The 23,025-nt window shown below is 41.0% G+C and overlaps 1 long non-coding RNA gene across 1 annotated transcript; it reads right to left on the reverse strand.

Moving 5' to 3' along the window:
- Positions 1 to 216: 216 nt before the first annotated feature.
- LOC138736581 (uncharacterized) lies at positions 217 to 14,978 on the reverse strand. The gene is made up of 3 exons (XR_011340426.1): positions 14,849 to 14,978; positions 6,857 to 6,989; positions 217 to 1,332 (listed from the first exon to the last, which is right to left on the reverse strand). It is a non-coding gene; the product is annotated as an uncharacterized lncRNA (long non-coding RNA).
- Positions 14,979 to 23,025: the final 8,047 nt, after the last annotated feature.

The raw sequence follows: 23,025 nt of genomic DNA on the forward strand, positions 1-23,025 counted from the left end.
AGGAACAAGGAGCTGGATGTAAAGCTGGAAATTGTTTTGTCTCGAGATCGTAAGAGATGATGAAGTCACTAAAAGTAGTAATGTTAGAGCATATGTTATGTTCCAATCAATTTATGTAAAATATGTATTATTATTTTTCTTTATGGCATCATAAACATTTCCTTGTTTTTGTAAATGTAGAAATTTTGCAAAGTTTGTTACAATTCATTTGGGGATATATGATTTAATTACCAGAAACAATCTACATTCAACATGTAAATTAATCATATCACAGAAGACTAATAATATTTTGTTGTGTTGAAATGAGAAGGTTAAGAGACCAACAATATCAGAAACACAGTGCATCATGGAAAAGAATTTCATTAACCTGGTCTCTGATACATCAACCATAGTGACTTTCAAAACCATTACAGCAGCCTGAGTCGACTATCTCCTAAATGGCTTTCTGGAGTGTTAACTGATGAATCACAAATTAAAGTGGTTTATTCAAACATGCCAAGTCAGCTTCAAAAGAAGAAACAGTTAAAATAGCATCTTTCACAATCTCAGGTCATTTCAAAGTACTTTAGAGCCTCAAAATCTCTATGGAGCCACAGCTCTAATCAGAGTGCCACCACTGATCCATGCCACATGCAAAACAAATAACATCAGCATCACTTGTACTTATATAACATTCTGCTATTTAAAAGCATCCTAAAGAACTTGATGCATTAATTAATACCAGGGTAATAGTTATGAGAAATAATGGAATATGACATCTATTCTGCAACAGTAATTTGCTCAGATGGATAATAGGATGGTTGTCCACTTAATTGTTTCCTTTGCTTTGTACCAAGAGGAGAGTTCCTGCTACAGAGCACTTTACTCTTTAGAAATGTTTCTATAAACATATCCAATTATTGGTTCTGTGAAATCTGCTGCTTTCAACATTTTGAGGTGAATTTCGCAGCTACCAACAACTTGATTGAAGGTTATCATTTACCATGATATTTTTCTTCACTTGAACTAATAATTGGTCTAGTTCCAGATAGACTGCAAGTGGCAAGGCAACATTATTAGCTGACACAGACGGTCTGAGCTAATGGCCTTTGTCTTGAGTGCCACTGTTTATATTTCTTCTAAGATGAATGTTTGCTTGTAGAAGTGCAATCTCTTGAGAGAGATTTTTCTGACCCTTTACAGCACTGCAAATGAAGTTGGAGATGTCAGTGTCATGCAGAGGAGTCATTAGATGAGAAGATGTTCCATAATGTCCTGTCATTTCAGAATACTTTCAATGGACACAGTTGATCTTACCAACTGGCAAGTTGCCTTGAACCAGGACACTGCAATCTAAAGAAACGAGATGATGAAATATTTTTAATTAGATTCAAAATGTTGTTTAGAAAAGAAATAAGCATGCAAAACTTCCTATCCCCACCCCCCAACACACACACACACACACACACACACACACACACACTTTACTGTGATATCTCCAAGAGCAGTTATGTTCTTGGAGAAATCATTGTCTGACCCTATTAATATGCTTCTGTTATTACTTCCATTGGTTTACTCCAGCATAGCCTATAATTGAGAAAAATAGCCATGATAAAGTCAGATTGTCGACAATTATGCAATCTGTATTCAACCTAAACGGGAAATGAACATTAATTTTCTTTCTACATGCTTCATGCTTTGATACCCAATGTCAGTGGAGGTTGTACTACTTTTTTTTCCTGTCTTTGTTTTCTTTCTCTGGCACTTAATTTTGTTTTTCCATTGAATATCATATTCAAAATTTTCTGAAGAGAAACCACATTTTTCATTAAACTTAGGTATTTTATTGGCAATAATAATAATCCTCTATCTAACTATAGGGTCCTAGTAATCTCAAGTTTGGCCTAATTAGGCAGAAACAACCTGCCTTCTGCTTGTTGTGTTAATATATTCCTCAGCATGAAGGAAAATCTTAAGTTCCAAGAGTTATCCAATTAAAAATCTTATCTTTAATTTGTCATAGTAATCAAGTTGAACCTCTATCATGTTTTGGTCTTCTATTAAATCAATAGTTCCTGAAATTCAAAACTTGGAACACTATGGTGAAAAAAATTAATGTATTTATAGATCATACAATAATTAAAAAAAAAACATTGAGGGAATTTTTCATGACTGAAAGATGTTGCAAAATAATTAACAACAAAGTGAAGTATTTCTAATATGTAGTTACTGTTATAATGCAGGAAATTGGTGGCCAATTTGTGCACAGCAAACTCCCATGTAAACAGTGGGAAGCTACAGGTACTCACCAAGGCTGGCAGCATTTTGGGTCAATCCCCAGAACTTCTAATATACACTGTGTTAATCATCAGATGCCTATTTAGCAATTTTGGTGGAGAGATCATTAGTATCATGAGATTAGGGGAAAATCACTTTCACTTCTTTACATCAATACCAAGAGATCTTTTACAGCCATTAGAAAGATCAGATTTGACATCAGAATCTTTTTGTGCAGTACATCATAAGTATCGCAATGGGATATCTGAGGTTGAATTGAACTCACAGCCTTCTGACTACCTAAAGAAAGCAAAAAATGGAGCCATGATCGACACACTATCTTTGTTAATTTTCGTTCATTTTGAAGCAATTGTCAATTGATTATTATACGGTAAAACCCCTGGTATCTGGTACCTCTGGGGATTGGCAGACGCCAGATAAGTGAAACCTCCAGTGCTTGAGTTTGTGTGCCGTGTGATTGGTGAACTAACAGCAAGGTATGTCAATTTTAAACATGCTTGAATTCCAGATAACAGGGGTTTTACTGTATATTGTACATGGCTTTCATTTTACTTCAATGGAAAATGAACTACACATCAGAAAACCGATATTCATTAATTTAAATAAATTTACTGTCATTTAGATAAGATTGTGAACAACTCAGTTTGAGAAGAATTGTGTAGAAGATTTTGCATCTATGGACAAGATGTTTGAACATTGAAGAGTTATTAATGAAAACTAGTCATTCTTCTGAATATAGTTGCAGTAGATTGGAAAATGTGTGGCTATCTATATGGTCTTCTAGTTCTGCACAAATTTTTATTGACAAAGATAAAAAAAGTTTAGAATTGAAGGTAACTTTGTGACAAGGTAATTGGATGAAACAAGGAATTAAGATATTAAGGGAATGTTCTCTAAAGTCCAAGATGTGAGATAATGAATTGCTCAGAGGTCTCACCATACATTTTGAGGAACTAGATGAAGGAATAAAGAATTGTCTATCTAGATGATCAGATGAACAATAAACTTGATAGGTTTCAGGAAGATACATTGGGACCCATATAATCTGTAACTAGGACAATTGGTGCTCAGTATAAGGAAATGTGAGGTTAGTTCCCTTAGAGTTGAAAAAAACAACTAAATATAGGAGAAGTGGAAGGGCAAAGACAATTAATTATTTATAGCTACCAATCACTAAAAGCTATGACACAGGATTTAATCAAAACTGGTCATTGGGTAATGGTCTTTCTCTAAAGGCGACTGGAATTTATTTGGAAGGAAGCAGATCCTTGGTTGCACAAGATGAACACCAGAAATCTGTTTTCAGCTTTAGATGGCAGGAGACATAGCACAGTTTCTTCAGAAAGATTGTAGTTTGAAAACACTGAATTAATTTGGATTAGGTTCCTTTAAATTTAAAATATTATGGTATGATCATGCAAAATCACAACACGGCACTCAGGGCATACCACACTATCAATGAAAGCATGAAATTACACAAAGAGCAAGAGAGTTCACAGCAATATCCTAGGCCATTATTTATGTTTCAGTTGGAAAGGCTGAATTATCCTACATAAAAGGTAATATGGTTGATCAAGTGAAATTTTCAGGTCAACAGATTGCCTTAACTGCCTGAGACAGGACTGAAGGAGTGACACTGACAGCATTTCAGAGCTGCCCAGATGAAGACTTGCCACTTGGGCACAGAGATCAATAGATCAAATTTGAGGCAATGGGTTCAATGCAGAAGGATGCCCACTGGTTGAACAAGTTGAGTTGAATGGCTTGTTTTCATTTTGTATGATTCTATAATACCTCAATTCATGTTAGGTCAAGCTGTGAGGAACATGAGACATAGGTAGTAGGTAAGTTGATTGAATCAACTATTTACTTAAACTAATATGGATCAGGAATGGAGGGCTGGATGTCCTTATGAAGTTACTGCATGAAATCTAAATTTGGTCCTGATGCTATGCATGGGAAAGACTCTAGCCTGCACTTTTACTTAACATTAGTCATGCTCCCATTATGCTTTGTTCATCAGCAGAGAAAATAACATTGATTCTATAAAAAGCACGGAAAGGCAGGATTCCTGAGGGTGCTGATGGCAAGGCAAGGATCCCTATAGGTTTCTAGCACTAACTGCTTCCTAATCATATCAGGGGTTAAGAACCAACGGCCAAGAAGGGTGACTTGGATGCCTGGAGTTTGGGTTCACAGCTGCAACAAAAGGAGGCCAGGCGGTAGGAGGCAGTGGCATCAGAAAAGGTGACTGGATCAATAGACCCTCAATGACTTTGAAGGGACTCTTTGTTTTGCTTCTCTTCCTTTCAGTGGGAGTGCTGGATGAGTGGCACCTCTTTGTGCGCCTTCACTGGTAAACAAAAGGGAACACGTTTTGTGTATTTACGGACATGACCATAAAAGAAACATGAACCTTGAAAAGAAAAATACAGTGGCTGCAGGAATTCTGAAATTAAAAAACAGAAATTGCTGGAGTTGCTCAGGAGGTCATTACATTAATAACGACTCTCTTTCTCCGACATCTACCACCTACAGTCACGGTTTGGTTTCTTTACCTTTCCTTTTGCAATTCTCTTTTGCCTGGCACTGCCATTTTTGTCATTTGTCATTTAACTCTTGTGTCATTTCCCTCCACTTTTGCTGGCTAAAAATCCATGTTCTCAGTGATATTTTCTCATTTTGATGAAAGGTCATCAACTAGAAACATTAACTTTTTCTTTCTCCACAGATGCTGCTTAATCTGGTGAATGCTTCCAGTGTTATTGGTCCTAGCAGTTCAGCGGACGACAGGGCAGTGGCTTGTCATTTTTGTGCATATTAAGGAAGAGAGCATTCACCAGCCATGGAATCTAATTCAGTTTCATACAAAAGTGGTGGAGACACTCGACAGGCCACGCAGGTTCCATAGAAAGTAAAAGGCATTCACCATTTCAGGCCTGACCGCTTCTACAGGAGTTCCAAATATCAGGCAGATGTCTGAATAAAAATGTGGGGTCAGGGGGTGGTGGAAGGAACACAGGCTAACAGCTAAGAGGAATTAGATAGATACAGGTGAGAGGGTGAAAGAGAAGGAAGCCAAGATGTGAGGTGGGGAGAGGGCAGAGGGTGAAAAGAAGAAGGAAGGGAAGGAGTGGCCACCTAGAGGAAAGGAGTTAGAGGGATGAAGGAAACAGAGAGCTCCAACTGCAGGCAACTCCATCCCAAGTTGCTTTTATTTTTGCGCGGATTGAAAAAAGACCTGTGGTCACTTCCAATGAGTGATAACTCTGCTGGGTCTTTCAGTATGCCCTTAACTTTCCTTTAGTGTCCCTCTTACCCTGAGAGTGATAGGTACACTGCAGTGTAAAATGAAGATTCCCGGGAAATTTTCTCGGGAACCCTCTTGTGAACCTGCAGTGTGGAAAGGTAAACCCTGGAATTTTAAATGGGTCTAGGGCCACGGACCTGGGCAATTTTCCCAGACCACCCTCTCCCTGCGACGTGAAAAGGCAAATGGCCAAGCAGGGGAAGCCTCGTGATGTCAGCGCTTGCATACTGCATCACGTAGGCAATTAAAAATAAAATTCATATCTCCTGAAAACAGTGGGCTACTTCACACGTCGCGATAGCGGCACAATGCGGGATGAATGGCTATCCTTGTTTACCATAATCCCTTGTGCAGCTGGAACCACTTTGGGAAATACAGATTGGTTCCAGCTGCATAAGGGATTATGGGAAACAAAGACTGCCATTCATCCCGCATTGTGCTGCCGTCGTGACGTGCCAAAGTGGCCCCAAAATGTGGGGGGGGAGGGGCAGGTGACAGACCAATGGACAACTGTGGGGGAAGGGAGGGAGTAAACGAGTGAACAGGCAGGTGGGTGAGCAACAGACAGATGGGGTGAACTTATTCTTGTGAGGTTGGGGGGCAGAATCCCCCTAAATTTGCCAGGGAGAGAAAATTCCCAGGAATTTGGAGCTTGCTGCGAAAGGCCTGGGAGGCCTTGCATTCCCGGGAATTTCACTGGGTCCACGTAGTGTCACCACGGTTTGTAAAGGCCTTCTGTTTCTCAATCAGTGGGTATGCCATGGTGGACCACAACAAGTTTTCATGCGTCTTTTTAAAATTTTTAAATAAAATACTTTAAATGAGATAAAGGCAAAATATAGGATTCTGTTGACACATGGTTAAGTGAAAAAGCACACAAATGCTGGAGAGACTCAGCAGGTCAAGCAGTGCCTTTATGTAGCAAAGGTCACCTTTATGTAGCAAAAATCACCGAATGTGATTTTTCTTTTAAATTAGATATAGATGTGCTTCTTACAAAACTGCCTTTGACTTGAAATTATTGCCACTATTGGCTCATGGCATGTTAGGCCAGAGCCAGGTGGGTCTTAGACCAAAAAAAATTGAAAACTGTTGGTGGAATGTTTTTTTTTCCTTCCTGATACTGTTTACCTAGGATTAACAAAACACCACAGAAACAAATTTACCAACATTTTAGCACACATTCGTTCTCCCTTTGCTTGAGTTCCACTCAAGACGTGGCAGAGTATTTCAAGGATATAGACATCCTGGCATGAATTGTGCCATTACCTTAGAGTATGATTCATTTCTTACTCAGCTTTCCAGTTGACCAGTGAGAGTCATGGCCAAGAGAGTTCATGAAATCCAACATTCTTTGTGTAGGTTATTTCTTGATATCATCCTCAACATATGAAGTTTAATTCTGTATTTAAAACAAAACAATCAGGTTCAAAAATATTTGAATCGGATAGACCATAATGATAATAGAATTGCATGTTGGTCTGAATGGCATTGTTTGATGATAACTGCAAGAAACAGAATTCAAACAAGAACAAGCAAGACACTGTTTGTTGCTCTCTTTGTGCAGATTTATCAGCTCATGTGGTTCTGAACCTGTGACAGACCTCAGACCTGCTAAAGTTGGCCTAGCTCTGACGTTTAGGATTCAAATATCTCAGGCAACTGGTGGAGAAAGATAAGGAATTCATGTTGCTGCCATATAAAATTGCTTAATCTACACTTGTGTAATTTTGGTTGCCACATGGCAGAAAACATGTGGAGATTTTGGAAAAAAGTACAGATGATATTACCATAATATTGCCTGTAGGAAAGGATGCGAGTTATGGGAAGAGGTTGGACTGTGACAATATGTTGTGTTTTATACTGTATATAGAAATGTTTTGGGGAGATAAACTGGGGCAGGTTTTTTAGTGTAGGTCACATACAAACATTTCAAAACAGATCTCATTTCAAATACAGGATACAGATAAGGTGGAGAGGGTGCAGAGAAGGTTTACAAGGATGTTGCCTGGCTTACAGAATCTGGATTACAGGGAGAGATTAAGGAGACTGGGACTTTATTCATTGAAATGTAGACGATTAAGAGGAGACTTGATAGAGGTATTTAAAATTATGAAAGGAATATATAGACTAGACATAAACAGACTCTTTCCCCTGAGGGAAGGGGAGGTTGGAACAAGAGACCATGAGTTAAGGGTAAGGGGGCAAAACTTTAGGAGAAATATTAGAGGTGGCTTTTTAACTCAGCGAGTGGTGGCAGAATGGAATGAGCTTCCGAATGAGATAGTTGCGGCAGGGTCCCTTCTGTCATTTAAGAAAAGGTTGGATATGACGGGGTTGGAGGGTATTTGGCAGAGAGCGGGAGGTTTGAGCTAGTGGAGCTGTTCTAGTGAACCGGTGCGGACTCGAAAGGCCAACATGGCCTGTTTCCGCTCCGTAAATGGTTATATGGTTATATGGATTGCCCAAGGGACTTCAATGATGGATTGTTGTTTTGAAAAGCAACAGATGAAAGAACTCGAGAGAGAGAGAGAGAGAGAGAGAGACAGAGAGAGAGAGAGAGAGGATTCAGTTCTGGAGTTTTACAGTTCACCAGCATCTGGGACTGGAACAGGCCAAGCTGGCAAGCTTGTGGAAAAGCCTCATTTTGAAGACAGGTTGTAAGGGCTTAGTTCAGCCTGGTCAAAGCCCTTGTGGTCCATACAAGAGGAGAGAACTGGCTGCCTAATGCTTCACTTGAAATAAGTGAAACAAAAATGAACTTTGTGGTGGCCTGAAAGAAAGATGTTATCATCTAGAAAACCCTGATGGAGCAAGTTTCTTCGGCAAGACACTGACATGGCTGATTAGAAGGGATCAGTTTGTGTCCAGCGAACAACAAATCTCTCTCTGAAAACCAACAAGAATCTTTCTGAGCAGTAACAATTTACCTTTCAAGCACCAAAGCCTGGTGAACTTCATAAATGTTAAATTCTGTGCATAGTATAAGAATTGCCTGCAACCAGTGACCTTGGAGGAATGAGAAGTGAGATTGGACTGTGAATTAAAGAACTTTTCTAAACTCACACACACATTACATACTCGTGCACTTAGAATTAGAAGGGGGTTAAGTTAGGTTAATTAAGTCAATAGTTAAAGTGTGATCCTGTTTTCATGTTTAAAAATAATTAAAAGCAACTTTTGTTTAAATAACCATTTGTCTTGGTGAATGTCTATTGCTGCTGGGTTTTGTGGTCCTCTGGGCTCGTAAAAGGACAAACTTAAGTTGCTTTGTCTGGGGCACTAGAGACTGAGGGGAGACCTGATAGAGGTGTATAACATTATGAGAGGCATTGAGAGGATAGGCAGTCATAATTTTTTTTCTCTCAGGCTAAACATTTCAAGTATCAAAGAAAATGCACATGAAAATGGAGGGATATGGATCAAGTGCAGGCAGAAGAGATTTAGATTAATTTGACATTGTGTTTGGCACAGACATTATGGGCCAAAGGGCCCAATCTTTTACAATTCTGTTCCATTAACTATTGAACCTCTGCCTACTCTCCAATGAGAAACAATAAAGCTCTAATTAAGCTTCTAGTTCAGATATTTTTCTTTTTTTAACAGATTGGTATTTTCCTCGCCCACACACATACAGCCCACAATTAATGTAGGAAACCTATAATGAGATACCAAACATTAAGGATGCTGAAAGAACTAATTAAAATTCAGAGCTAAGATTAATCCCCTTGGTTAATGCATTTTGGAATTAACATGGCATAGTTCACAAAAGAATGTATGGATATTTTCATTCTATAAGGCAAAAACACACATTCTTTTAAGCAATGCAATTATTTCTGAAATTAAATGCTTCAAAAACCATTCAAAAATCAAATTTGCAGCCAACATTTGTGGTGTAGCTGAGTTAATTTGGAAGCGGAAGCAGGTATTAAATTCAACTGTAAATTTCTATAATTGTCAGGTGAAAGCTGACTGGAGAAAATGACTGTGATTTCAGATGCAAGAAATGTATTTTTAATTGTTATTGAAGTTTGAAAATCATCCTTCTGAAACCCAGTGTAAATGTGGCACAGTTTCAAAAAATCTACATTACTCTTCATACCTGCATTCGGGGTCAACAATGGGCGAAAGAGCTTCCAGTATTTTAGCTTATGCAGCAGGATGACTCATTATGTAAATGAGACATGAAGAAATCTGTCAAAGGGAGACATATCTGTTTGAAAATGGAGGAGATTTGAATATATATCCAAAAAAGCAAAAATGGCAATTAAAGAAAAAGAAATACAGATTTAGTTGATGCTAAATCTAGAGTGCAGAAAGTATAATGTGAAACAATTACCCGAACATCATTGGAGAAATGTCATCAAGGCACATTAACAAGCTGCAATTTTGGATGACATTTTATTATCTAAGAACGATAGCATTGCAGGGCTAGAATACTTCCATGCTTTGACATTCTGATTTCCCTTAATGGTTTCTGTTTATAGAAGAATAGTCAACTAAAATAGCTAATTATAAATATCTGTGGAGAGACATAAAAAATGCATCTTTAATTTCCACATTAGTTGTAACATAAATGAACCTCTGAAGGGATTAGCATATTTCAGACACCAAAAAAAGGTAAATGTTTTATTGAGTCATCAATACAATTAAGAGTGGGTGGAAGGGCTTCAAATATAAGGTTAACCTTAATATGAGCATTCCAGTTAAAACATATTTTGCCAGTTGCCATTTAGCAGAGTCTCTGTGCTACAGACAAAACATTGCTCTTAACCAATATGATAGCTGTGAATTAATTTGGCAGAAGTCATATGTGGTTCAGCAAGCAAATTTTTTATGTTATGAGGAACTGCTTTCCTCACAGCTTAATGTGCAAATTAGTGGGTGCCAGGTCTGACACATTTTCTTTACAAGAGCTCTTGTTTTTGATTCAGAGTGTCATTGGTTCAAGCCCCACTCCAAAGATGTGCGCACATTATCCAGGTTAGTTTTCCAGTGCAGTTTTGAGGGAGAGCTTCACTGGTGAAATATTTATCTGAAATCCCTTTGGAAATTGGAAATGGCACATTAAAAGCTGACTGTGTTTAGTGCCAAAATTTATAAAGGAATATGCAAAAAAATCTAGATATTAGCCAAATTCATTACTATATATCCAGATGCATGCTAATGTAGAACCTACACACTTACAGATTAGACTGATTATTCTCTTTGCAACTTGCCTCCTGTGAGGACTCGAGTCACATTTCATTTATCTCCGTCACATTTGTTCTTGTGGTAAGACATTTCACACAGATGTCTTTCGTGTTCCTGAAAAACAACTTCCCGCCTATCATATCTTAAGTAGGTCTTGCACCTCTGTTCTCTTCTGCATTAGCAAGAGTAGAGTTCTTCCTCACCTTTGCATTGGACTCTGCATTCAACAGATCATCCATCACAAGTTCCTCTGGCTCCAAGAAGAGTTCACAATCAGAACACCCTTCCTTACCCCCTGTCTTTTCTGCACTTTGTAGAGACATCAACTCTTGTCATAATTTGGAGTAGAAAGTTGAGAGCGATCATGATGTTGAACTCCTGGAGAAGAAGCCTGGGCACAAAAATGAGTCTGAAAGTCATCCTGTGGAATGTCTCATCTCTGTGATGACAGAATTGGAAAATCTAAATGTGCAAATTCATTGCTCATCACAAAGGTCTCAGAGAAATTGACCCTGTGAGATTAAGCTTTTCAAGGATGGAAATAACTTTGCTTCATGTTTCCTGCTCTGACCTACTCTGAGCGACCAGTCATGGTCATAACATGCCTCCAGTAATGGAGATCTGATGGCAGGGTCATCACTCTGGCTGCAATAAATCCAGATTTAGTCTAACATCTTTAAATCAATTTGTTAAATCAAGTCCTTGTTTTCCTCCTTAGCTGGATGAAGTGGATCCCATGTTTTGTGATCTGGACTACCTTTATCCATCAGCCAACATCAAAGTAACATTAATTATAGAAATCAGAACATTATACCACAGTACAGGCCCTTTGGCCCTCGATGTTGTGATGACCCATATATTCCTTAAAAAAAGTACAAATCCTACCCTACCCTGTAACCTTCTATTTTTTTTTACATCCATGTGCCTATCTAAGAGTCTCTTAAATGCCCTTAATGTTTCAGCCTCCACCACTAGCTCTGGTGAGGCATTCGAGGCACCCCAACTCTCTGCACAAAAAACTTACCCCTGATGTCTCCCCTAAACTTCCTTCCCTTTGCCTTGTACTCATGTCCTCTGGTGTTTGCTATTCCTGCCCTGGGAAATAGGTTCTCTCTGTCTACTCTATGCCTCTCATAATCGTGTAGACTTTTATCAAGTCTCCACTCATCCTTCTATGGTCCAAAGAGAAAACTCCCGATTCTACTCACTTTGCCTCATAAGACTTTTTCCAATCCATGCAATCCATCCAACCTGGTAAATCTCCTCTGCACTCTCTCAATAGTTTTCAAATCCTTCTTACAATGAGATGACTAGAACTGAACAGAATACTCCAAGTGTGGTCTTACCAGAGATTTGTAGAGTTGCAACATTACCTCTCTATGTTTGAACTCAGTCTGCCTATTATGAATCCCAGTATCCCATGGGCCTTCTTAACTATACTATCAACCTGTGTGGCAACCTTGAGGGATGTATGGATTTGAACCCCAAGGTCTCTCTGTTTATCCACATTCTTAAGTAACTGACTGTACTCAGCCTTCTGGTTTGACCTTCCAAGATGCATCACCTCACACTTATCTGGATTGAACTCCATCTGCCACTTTTCTACCCAACTCTTCATCCTTTCTATATCCTCTTATAACCTTTGACAACCTTCAGCTCCATCCACAACTCCTCCAACCTTTGAGTTATTTGCAAACTCATTGGCCCATCCTTCTGCTTCTTCATCCAAGTCATTTATAAAAACCACAAAGAGCAGGGGCCCAGAAGAGATCCTTGCAGCACTCCACTAGCCACCGACCTCCAGGCAGAATACTTTTCTTCCACTCCTACCCTGCTTTCAGCCTGCAAGCCAATTTTTATCCACACAGCCTAAGGTCCACTGATCCCATGTCTCATGACTTTATGGATAAGTCTCTCATGGGGGACCTTGACAAATGACTTGCTAAAATCCATGAAGACCACATCTACTGCTCCATCCTCATCAATTTCTTTTGTTACCTCCTCAAAAAACTGAATTAGGCTTGTGAGGCATGACTTTCCATTCACAAAGCCATGCGGACTATACTTGAGTAGGCTGTACTTCTCCAAATACTTATAGATCCTAAAAAATCCTCTCCAATAGTTTATACACCACTGATTTAAGACTCACCAGTCTATAATTCCCAGGATTCTCCCTATTAACTTTTTTAAACAAGGGACCACATTTGCCATTCTCCAATCATCTAGTACCTCCTCTGTGGCCAAAGAGAATTCAAAGATCATGGAGAAAAAAAAGGGGAAAGAGAAAAAGAAAAGAAAAAAAATCACAACCCTTTCTCTTACCACCGCCATATGATGATATATATACTTAGCATTGAAATAAAAGGTAAGTGAGAAAAAAAGGATTTAAAGAAAAATTATAGGTCAGTCAAATTATACTGAAAAGTATAGTGAGTCATCAATTACCCCCACAACATCCGAAATCCTATACCCGAATTATTAACTGAATATCAAATCTTTTCCATTTTCAGACAGGACATAATGTCCCCCCAGCCATTGACTGTGTTTGGATGGGGCAGCATCCTTCCATTTAAGCAAAAATCACACATTTCGCCAAAAGAGAAGCAAAGAGTACGACTCTTAACTGAAAGAAAATGTACGCCATCGTTTACTGTTGTACCAAAGAGAGTAACCAAAGGATTTGGTGCTAATTTTATATTTAGAATTAAAGATAGGGTGTGAAAGAACTCTCTCCAGTACTTTTCCTGATGAGGACAAGTTCAGAACATATGAATTAAGGAAACTTCTCCTCTCTTACACTTATCACAACTAGAACTTGTATCAGGATATAAGCGAGGCAATTTAGCATAGACATGTGAGCTCCATGTATCATATTGAATTGCAAATAAACAATGACGAACACATAACGAAGAGCTATTAACTAGCTTAAAAATAACATCCCAATCTTCATCTGATAAAGTCAAATTCAGGCCCCATTCCCAAGCATTTTTAATTTTAAGAAATGAGGGTTATTTTAAAGGTAACAGCTTCTCAAAAATGATTGACATTAAACCTTTTATGAAAGGGATGAAAGCTAAAAAAAATCTTCAACAATATTTGCTTGAGACACTTCAGGCAACTCAGAAATTTGAGAGTGAAGAAAATGGCAGATCTACACATATCAGGAGAGATGAGAGATGGGCAAGTTAAACTGACCGACCAGAAAGCTGATTAAATGATGCAGTTATCAATGAAAAGATGGTTAAAACATTGAATATCCACTCTGCACCATCGCTGAAAAATAGTATCATGCAGAGAAGGTTGGAAAATGAGATTAGATAGAACAGGTCTTAAGAGAGAAAATTTATGAAATGTAGAATGTATTCTAATTAGTGCCCAAATTCTCACCAAATGAATCTTGATGTTTTTAAGAAGATCCAACACTTCCTCTTCCTTAATCGCCACATCGTCCAGCACACAGGTCTGTTCTATTTCAACCTCACCCTGATCAAGGTCCTTTTCTCTTGTGAATACTAAAGCAAAGTATTCCTTTAGGACCTCCCCAACTTCCTCCGCCTTCAGGCACATTGCCTCCTTTACCCTTTAGTGGCCCCACCTTCATTCTTGTCATCTTTTTGTTCTTCACATATGCATAGAACACCTTGGGGTTCTCCTTAATCCTACAGGCCAAGGCCTTCTCATGAGCCCTTCCTGTTTCCTGCTTCTTATATCTAATGTATGCCTCTTTCTTCCTCGACTAGCTGTCTCACCTGTTGCATCAGCCATGATTTCCTTTTCCTATCATGTTTTCCTTGTCACAATGCGGCAAACCTATCCTGAACCCAACACAAGTGGTCCCTAAACATCCTCCACATTACTTCTGTGCTTTAACCCTTGAACATCTGTTTCTAATTTACTCTCGCTAGTTCCTGGCTCATCCCATCGTAACTAACCTTTTCCCAGTTAAGCACTTTCCCATTTTGTCTGTTTTTATTCTTTTCCATAGCTATGTTGAAGCTAAGGGAGTTGTGGTCACTCTCACCAAAATGCTCCCCCATTGAGAGGTCACCACCTGACCAAGTTCATTACCCAGAATTAGATCCAGTATGGCCTCTCCTCTCATTGTAATAGCTCAGAGGTTAGAGCACTGGTCTTGTAAACCAGGGGCCACGAGTTTGTTCCTTGCTGGGGCCTCATTTCTGTGAGTGGTAAATCTCTATCTTCCTTCTGGTAGACAAAGTTAAAGAATTTCATGCATGCAACATTCTAAATGTAGTATTATGTGACAATAATGGAACTTTTACCTTTACATACTGATAAGCTCAGCCACATCCATCTTTCTTGTAGTCATGAGGGAATATAAGGGAAGTTGAAGACACCCATAACTACTACTTTGTATTTCCCATACCATTTCAAAATCTGTCTGCTTGTCTGCTCCTCAGTGCAGATGGTCTTTTTTTTCTCATTACTGTTTAGGTTAGCTTTCTAAACAGAGATGAATTATATTTTTTCTATAGATTAGATGATAAATTGAATTATAAATCCAAACTTCCCCTTCTGCACAACTACTTCAGAAATGTGCGTGCTGTTTATAAACAAAGTTTTATGTTGCACCTCAAGCAATGGAATCATACTGGGGTGTGGATCTGGTGTGTTAGGGGACAAATTGTGTTCACTGGTTCAATGATTTAATTTTGCCAATCTTATTCGAGAGGTGTTCTTCTGTCAGTTTGGTTTGATGATGATATCAGTTGCTTAACAGTTCATATATTACTTTTTCAGGCAAGAACTTCATATATTTCCCACCCCTAATTGTTTTCACAAGGTATTCACCACATTACTTGGCTGCCACTCATTAAGTAACATACTCACACAATGGGTGGGGAGTTCCAAAATTTAGTCACCGAAGTAATGAATAACTGGTGAAATACTAATAATCAGGATGGTGTGTGACTTTGAAGGAGAACCTGTTTACGGCGGTGTTGTTGGAAAAAGTGGTCATAGATTGGGAGGTGATTTTGGAGTAGTTGAGGTAAGTTACTGCCATGCATTTTGTGGATGTTGCCCACTGTGTACTCAACTGAAGGGAATAAATGCCAGTTAAGTGAGCCGCTTGGTCCTGGATGTTGTTTGGTTTCCAAATGATGTTGGAGAGGCAATCTCCGAGGCAAGTGCCGATTCATCCATCACACTCCTAGCTTGTGCTTTGTAAAGGGTGGAAAGGATTTAGATCAGCCATTCTCAATCTTTTTTTTTTGCCTATGGCCTCCTTCAGACTCTGCTCAAAGTTTATGGACCCTCTTCCCTGTGAAGCAGTGTTTAATTGTTTTTTTCAGTCCTATTGACTACAAAAAAAACCATATGATTTTAGTCCATGCTCCCCCCCCCCCTTAAGTTTGGTGTGGCCCCCCAAGGGCTCCAGTTCAGAATGGCTGATTTAGATCAACAGAAGATGAACCATTTATTACAGGTCAACAAGTCCCTTGTGATGGAAATTTAATGTCAAAGATCTATTTGTTGGTGATATATACAAACCCACAAACTCAGAGCCTCAATGGGACACTCAAGACTTTTCGACTTGTTTGTAATCCATTCAGCATCTAGGTCTAACCATTGTTAGCTTCAACCCTCTTGTTTACCACGTATCTCTTAAAAATTAAAAGACCCTGCTTTCACTACCCTTAAAGAAAGAGAATTCCACAAATTATCAAAACTTTGTGAGATAAAAGCATATCTTAAATGAAAAATTCCTAAAATGATTTGAACAATGACCCTTTGTTCTACATTCTCCCACAATTCTCCCTCTTCCACCCTGCCAAGATCCTTCAGGATAATACACTTGAATCAAGTGTCACATCATCCTTCAAAATTCTAGTAGATACCCAATGAGGCTATCCAATCTATCATCACAATACAACCTGTCCCTTTCTAGTATTATTTTAGTTGTAGTGGTCTGCAGTCCATGCCTCGGGCTGACACGGGAAATGGCCTGCAAACACAGCAACCAGCATTGTGTGGGTTGAAATGCCCATTTCCATAGACCACTGGAAGAGTGGTGAAACTGGCCAATCACTGCCGGTGGGTTACAGGGAGCCCAAATGGGGCCTGGGTATCCGAGGTAACCAATTGGCAGCCGGCCCACTTAAGCCATGCCCTGCTGCAGTGGTGACCCTGACTGGTCCAAACGCCACATTGGATCCAAAGATGGAAGGGCAACCTGCAATCAACACCGTAATGTTGAAGCTGCACGGGTTCTGGATATCGCAACCATGGGTGTGATTCCACCAAGCTGAGGCACGGTTCACCATTCAACAGATCTCCACTGATGACATGCGCTACTACCATGTCGATCAGGACACTGCAGCCTGATCATCAACTTCCTCCAGCAACTCCAGGAACAAGGAAGATATGTGGCTATCAAAGAGCTGTTAACCCGCACATTCAGGCTCTCAAAGCGCGAGTGCTCTGCCCAACTGTTGCATATCGATGGTTTGGGGGACAAGGCCCCTTCCGCCCTCATGAGCGACAGGTTTGCTCTCAATGATGGCCACACCGCCTGCCCACTGTTACAGCACATCTTCCTGGAGAGGCTGCACAAGGACATCTGGCTGCTCATCACAGAGGATCCAAGGATTGTGGCTGCCCGAGCAGACCTGTGTTTTGCTCCAGCAGGTGACAACACCACATCAGCAATGCCCAGCTAGGAAGACCACCGACTGACTGTCTGCCCAACAACCCGAGCACCACACCCTGCTGTTGAGCAGTTCTGTTTCTATCAACGATGGTAGGGTTCTGAGGCCTGTCGATGCCGCTCCCCCTACACGTTCCAGGGAAATGCCCAGGCCAGCTGTCATTAATGGCTGCGATGACCGGTCAACTGCATAGCCTGCTACACATTTAAGACTTCCTGTCGGGCCAATGTTTCTTCATGGACACTGGGGTACAATTCTGTGTCATTCCCCTAACCAGGCTGGAGGCCCAATCTGGCAAAGTGGGCCGGGAGCTCTGAGTAGCAAACGGCTCCAACATCCAAACATTCGGCACCCGCACTATTCTCCTACACTTAGGGGACAGACAGTTCACTTGGAATTTTACAGTGGTGGCCATGCAACAACCATTATTGGGTGCAGATTTCCTGTAGGTCAACTCACTCCTGGTGAATATCAAGGGGCGCAGGCTGGTGCACGCCCAGACATTTCAGTCATTCTCACTCAAGAGCACTGAACTCATCAGCCCCACCTGCACTCAGAGTACTGCTGAGAACGAATTTTCTCAGGTCCTAGCAGAATTCCCCTCCATCACCACTCATCACTTTCATTCGGCAGAACCCAAACATGGGGTGAGGCACCAAATCATTACAGAGGGCCTTTCCCTCCATGCCAGGGAATGGCGTCTCCCCACTGATAAACTTAACCTAGCCAGGGATGAGTTCAAAAATTCGGTATTGTGCAGCACTCCGATAGTCCTTGGTCCTCCCCTCTCCATGTGGTCGCCAAGTCAGCGGGTGGTTGGAGGCTGTGTGGAGACTACCGCCACCTCAACGAGGCCACCATACCGGACAGATATCCCATTCCCCATATCCAAGACTTCACCGCTAACCTGCAAGGGGCATGGATATTCTTTAAGGTGGCACTCATCGGGGCTATCCCAGATCATGGAACACCCCGAAGACATCCCAAAAACCACCTGCATAACCCCCTTTGGAATGTTTGAATTTCTCCACATGCCCTTCGGGTTAACAAATGCACCTCAGACTTTCCAGAGGCTGATAGATGCAGTGGGCCAGGATCTGCATTTTGCCTTCGTCTACCTCAATGACATTTTAATTGTCAGCCACACCCGCACTGAGCACGCCACCCACTTAGAACAATTATTCTCTAGGTTGAGCGATTTTGGCCTAATCATCAACCCGGCCAAGTGCCAGTCTCGCTGAGAGACTATTGACTTCCTGGGCCATCATATCGACCAACATGGAGCCAGACTGTTACCCACTAAGGTGGATGCTATTCTCTCTTTCCACATGCCTTTGACAGTGAAGGGACTACAAGAGTTTGCAGGTATGGTCAACTTTTATCACCTCTTCAAACCTGCAGTCGCACGCATCATGAGCCTGTTCTTTCCCCTCATGGCAGGACCCACTAAAAACATACGATGCATGCAGGAGGCAACCAAGGACTTCCAGGCCACCAAAAAGGACCTAGCCAATGCTACCCTCCTTGTGCACCCGCGGACAGACGCCCCAATTGCCCTCACGACAGATGCCTCCAGCTCAGCGGTCGGGGATGTACTTGAGCAGATCAGCTGGTGAATGGACAATGGCAACTCCTGGCCTTTTTCAGTAAACACCTCAGGCCACCAGAGCTCAAGTACAGTGCCTTTGATAGAGAAATGTTAGCCTTATATCTGTCAATTCGGCACTTTCGTTACTTCCTGGAGAGCAGGAAGTTCAAAATTTACATGGACCACAAATCCCTTACCTTCTCCTTCAGTGAGGTGTCAGATCCGTGGTCAGCCAGACAACAGCGGCACCTGTCCTACGATTCTGAATTTACAACAGACATTGAGCACATAGCTAGCAAATTCAACGTGGTGGCTGATGCCCTATCCTGTCCAGTTATCTTGGCGATCCACAACCCTACCCCTGGCATTGTTACACGGCCCTAGCTGATGTACAGCAAGCAGACCCTGACATTCCGGCGTACCGGAGAGCACTCACCAGCTTACAACTGGAGGAGGTCCAGATCATCCCTGGCAATCGCATACTGATCTGCAACACCTCGATGGGTAAACCTTGTCTTGTCATTCCAGCTGCATGGAAGAGGTGGGATTTTGACTCGGTCCACAAGTTGGCTCACCCTGCCATCAGGACTACAGTTAAAATGGTGGCAAACAGATATGTCTGGCATGGCTTCCGCAAAGAGGTGGCTCTGTGGGCCAGGGCTTGTACTCAGTGCCAGTCATCCAAATTCTAGAATCCTATCAAAGCTCCACCACACGAGCCAGCACGTCACTGCTTCAGTCATGTGCACATTGACATTCCTACCCATATCCAGAGGTATATGTTACCTTCTCACATGCACCTCTGGATTATTATTAGATGGCCAGAGGCAGTGCTACTATCAGAGGCTTCCACAGAAGCATGTGCATGGGCTTTACTTAACACTTGGGTAGTGTGTTTCGGGGTCCACGAACACCTTACATCAGACAGGGGAGCCCAATTCACTTCCAATCTGTGGACTGACTTAGCCCACGCCCTGGGGACCCAACTCCACCACACCATGACGTATAATCCACAGGACAGTGGATTGGTGGAGAAGTTCCACAGACACCTTAAGGCAGCCTTAATGGCACAGCTTACCAAACCTAACTGGGCCAACGAACTCCCTTGGGCCCTGTTAGGCATCCGTTCCACACACAAGGAGGACCTTGAGGCATCCTCTGCCGAGTTAGTCTAAGGCACACCCCTAGTTATACCGGGTAAATTCATGACAGCTCCTGAGGACTTAAGGGAGCCCCAGTCGACCACAGTGTCCCGACTACGTGAGTGCCAAGGCTCCCTGTCCCCCACTAAACCTAGACCTCACAGACAACCTTGCACTAACATGCCAAAGAAATTGACTGACTGTAAATATGTGTTTGTTCAGCAAGGGGGCTCACTGGCCACCACTACAGCAGCCTTACGAGGGGCCATGCTGAGTCCTCAGACACAACGGCTCCACCCACGTTTTAGACATTGGTGACATGGAAGAGACTTTTACAATCGACCAGTTGAAACCGGCCTACTTGGACTTTGACCAGCCCATCACTCACCCAACCTCACGGCGCAGGGGTCAGCCTCGTAAAAACTGGCCGATCGCCAGTTCTGGGGGGGGGTGGGTGGAGGTGGGCAGTGGGTCGTGCAGCAGCCCATGCCTCAGGTTGACACAGGAAATGGCCATCGAACACGGCGACTAGCAAAGCTTCGTGCAGGCTGAAACGCCTGTTTCCATAGGCCGCCGGCAGAGCAGTGAAACTGGCCAATCACCACCGGTGGATTGTATGGGGCCCCAGGCAGCCGAGGTACCCAACCCAGTGGTGACGCAGCCGAGCTGACTATAAAAGGCAGAGCTGTCACTGAATAAACTCAGTATCAATTACACTCTACTGGTGTGTGTGTCTTCTCCTGCGGATTCGAGCTACAGCCTTAGGGCTATAATTGAGACCTATAACCTAGCTGTAGCCATAGTCACCTCGCTACATAGTGACCCTTTTCTAAGCTGCTCTGAAGCACTTTTTCTTTAAATAATTCTGTACTTCAATTGTTGTTAGCCAATTGTTGAAACAATCTCATGGTTAACATAATGGTTAGCACAACACTATTGCAGCGCCAGTAACCTGGGTTTGAATCTGGCAGTGTCCGTAAGGAATTTGTACACTCTCTCCATAACCTGCGTGGGTTTTCCCTGAGTTATGGTTTCATTCCACCTTCCAGAGCATACAGGATTGCAGGTTTAATAGGTGTAATTGGACTGCACAAGTCTCAATGGCCAGATTCGGCACCTACCGTGCTGTAAATAAAATTTAAATTAAAAATTTAATCTTCCTACTTTTCTATTCAGTTCCTCTAGTAATTTATAAAATTCTGTTATCTTTCCTAATTAATTATAATTACCTGCAGAGTAACCTTTTACAAAGACACCTGGATTCCTCAGCACTTCAGAGCTTGGCAGTCCCTCGCCATCAATATTATTTTTCTTGTGAAAATGGACAGTTTCACTATCCCACATTAAATCTAATTGATTCATTTGTCAGTCCTTATGTTGTCTATAACCTTTTTTTTAAATATGAACCATCAGCTCACTTTGCTACCTATCTTTGTGCCAGAAGCAAAATTTAGGAACTATAACTTCAGGCCTTTATTCAAGTTATTTACATGAACAGTAAAACATTGAGGTCCCAGAACCATTCATTATGTCTTGCCAACCACAAAGGACCTTATTTTTTGCCTTTTGCTGTTAAAGCCAATCTTTGGTCCATGTTATATTTCTCTATCATGATCTCTTATTTTCCACAACAGTGTTTGATGTTTCATCTGATCAAGCATCTTGTGAAAATCTAAATGTTGTTTCTACTGAAGTTCTCATTTATTCACAACACATGTTACTTCTTCAAAGAACTCCAATGGATAAAACATAATTTCTTTTCACAAAATCACTTTGACTTTTCCTCATTACTTGAGATTTTCTAAATATCCTGCCATAATATCTTTACTACGAGCTTCTAGCATTTCCTCTCAAATGGGTGCTGTGTTAATTGGTGTGTAGTTTCCTGCTTTCTGCCTATTTTCTATCTTTTTTTTAAATAACTAATTACACATGATGTTTTTCAATCTAATGAAACTGAATCTTAGACATTTTGAGAAATTAAAACCAACACATTGATTATCCCATTTACTTTAAGACCCTATGACAGTGATTCTCAACCGTTTTCTTTCCACTCACATACCCCTTTAAGTAATTCCCTGTGTCATCGATGCTCTGTGATTAGTAAGGGATTGCTTAAGGGTGGCATGTGAGTGAGAAGGTCGAGAATCATTGCTCTAGTCCCAATTGTTACTGAAATATTTTGCTTGAGAAAAATAGTAATTGGCCCATTTCCTTTCGAGTTATAAAACGGTGCACATAACGAGTCAATTAGGTACGATTAAAACAATGGTTTTCAAACCTTTTTCTTTCCACCTACATACCACCTTAAGCAATCCCTTACTAATCACAGAGGATCTTTGGCACAGGAATACTTGTGAGTGGAAAAAGGTTGAGAACCACTGTCTTAAACTAATCACCCATTCATTACTGTGCAGTCTTATATTTTAAGCTTGAACTTTAATCTATATAAATAACCACCAATAGAATTGAATTTGTTTCCATCATCATTATAAGGTATCTCTTCTTTGTGTTCTGAAAGTGCTCGTAAATGCAGACCACAGGATACAAACATGACACCACATGTAGCCCTCTTGAGATTCTTTTTCCTGTGGGCCAGGAAGAATTTATTTTTATTGTTATCTGTAAATGGTACTCAGGAAGAAAGTTATGTATATAAAAAATGTAAACAAAGAAAAAAATATAAACAAACCAATTGTGCAATGCAGAAAAAAAATAATATTCTGTAATAAATAATGTGTACGGTAAGGATCCTTAAGTGAGTCCCTGACAGGGTCTGTGTTTAAATGTCTAATGGTTGAGGTGTAGCAACTGTTCCTTCATCTGGTTGCATGAGGACTTGTG

Source organism: Narcine bancroftii, chromosome 1 (genome assembly GCF_036971445.1).
Source record: "Narcine bancroftii isolate sNarBan1 chromosome 1, sNarBan1.hap1, whole genome shotgun sequence".
NCBI classification, from domain to species: Eukaryota; Metazoa; Chordata; class Chondrichthyes; order Torpediniformes; family Narcinidae; genus Narcine; species Narcine bancroftii.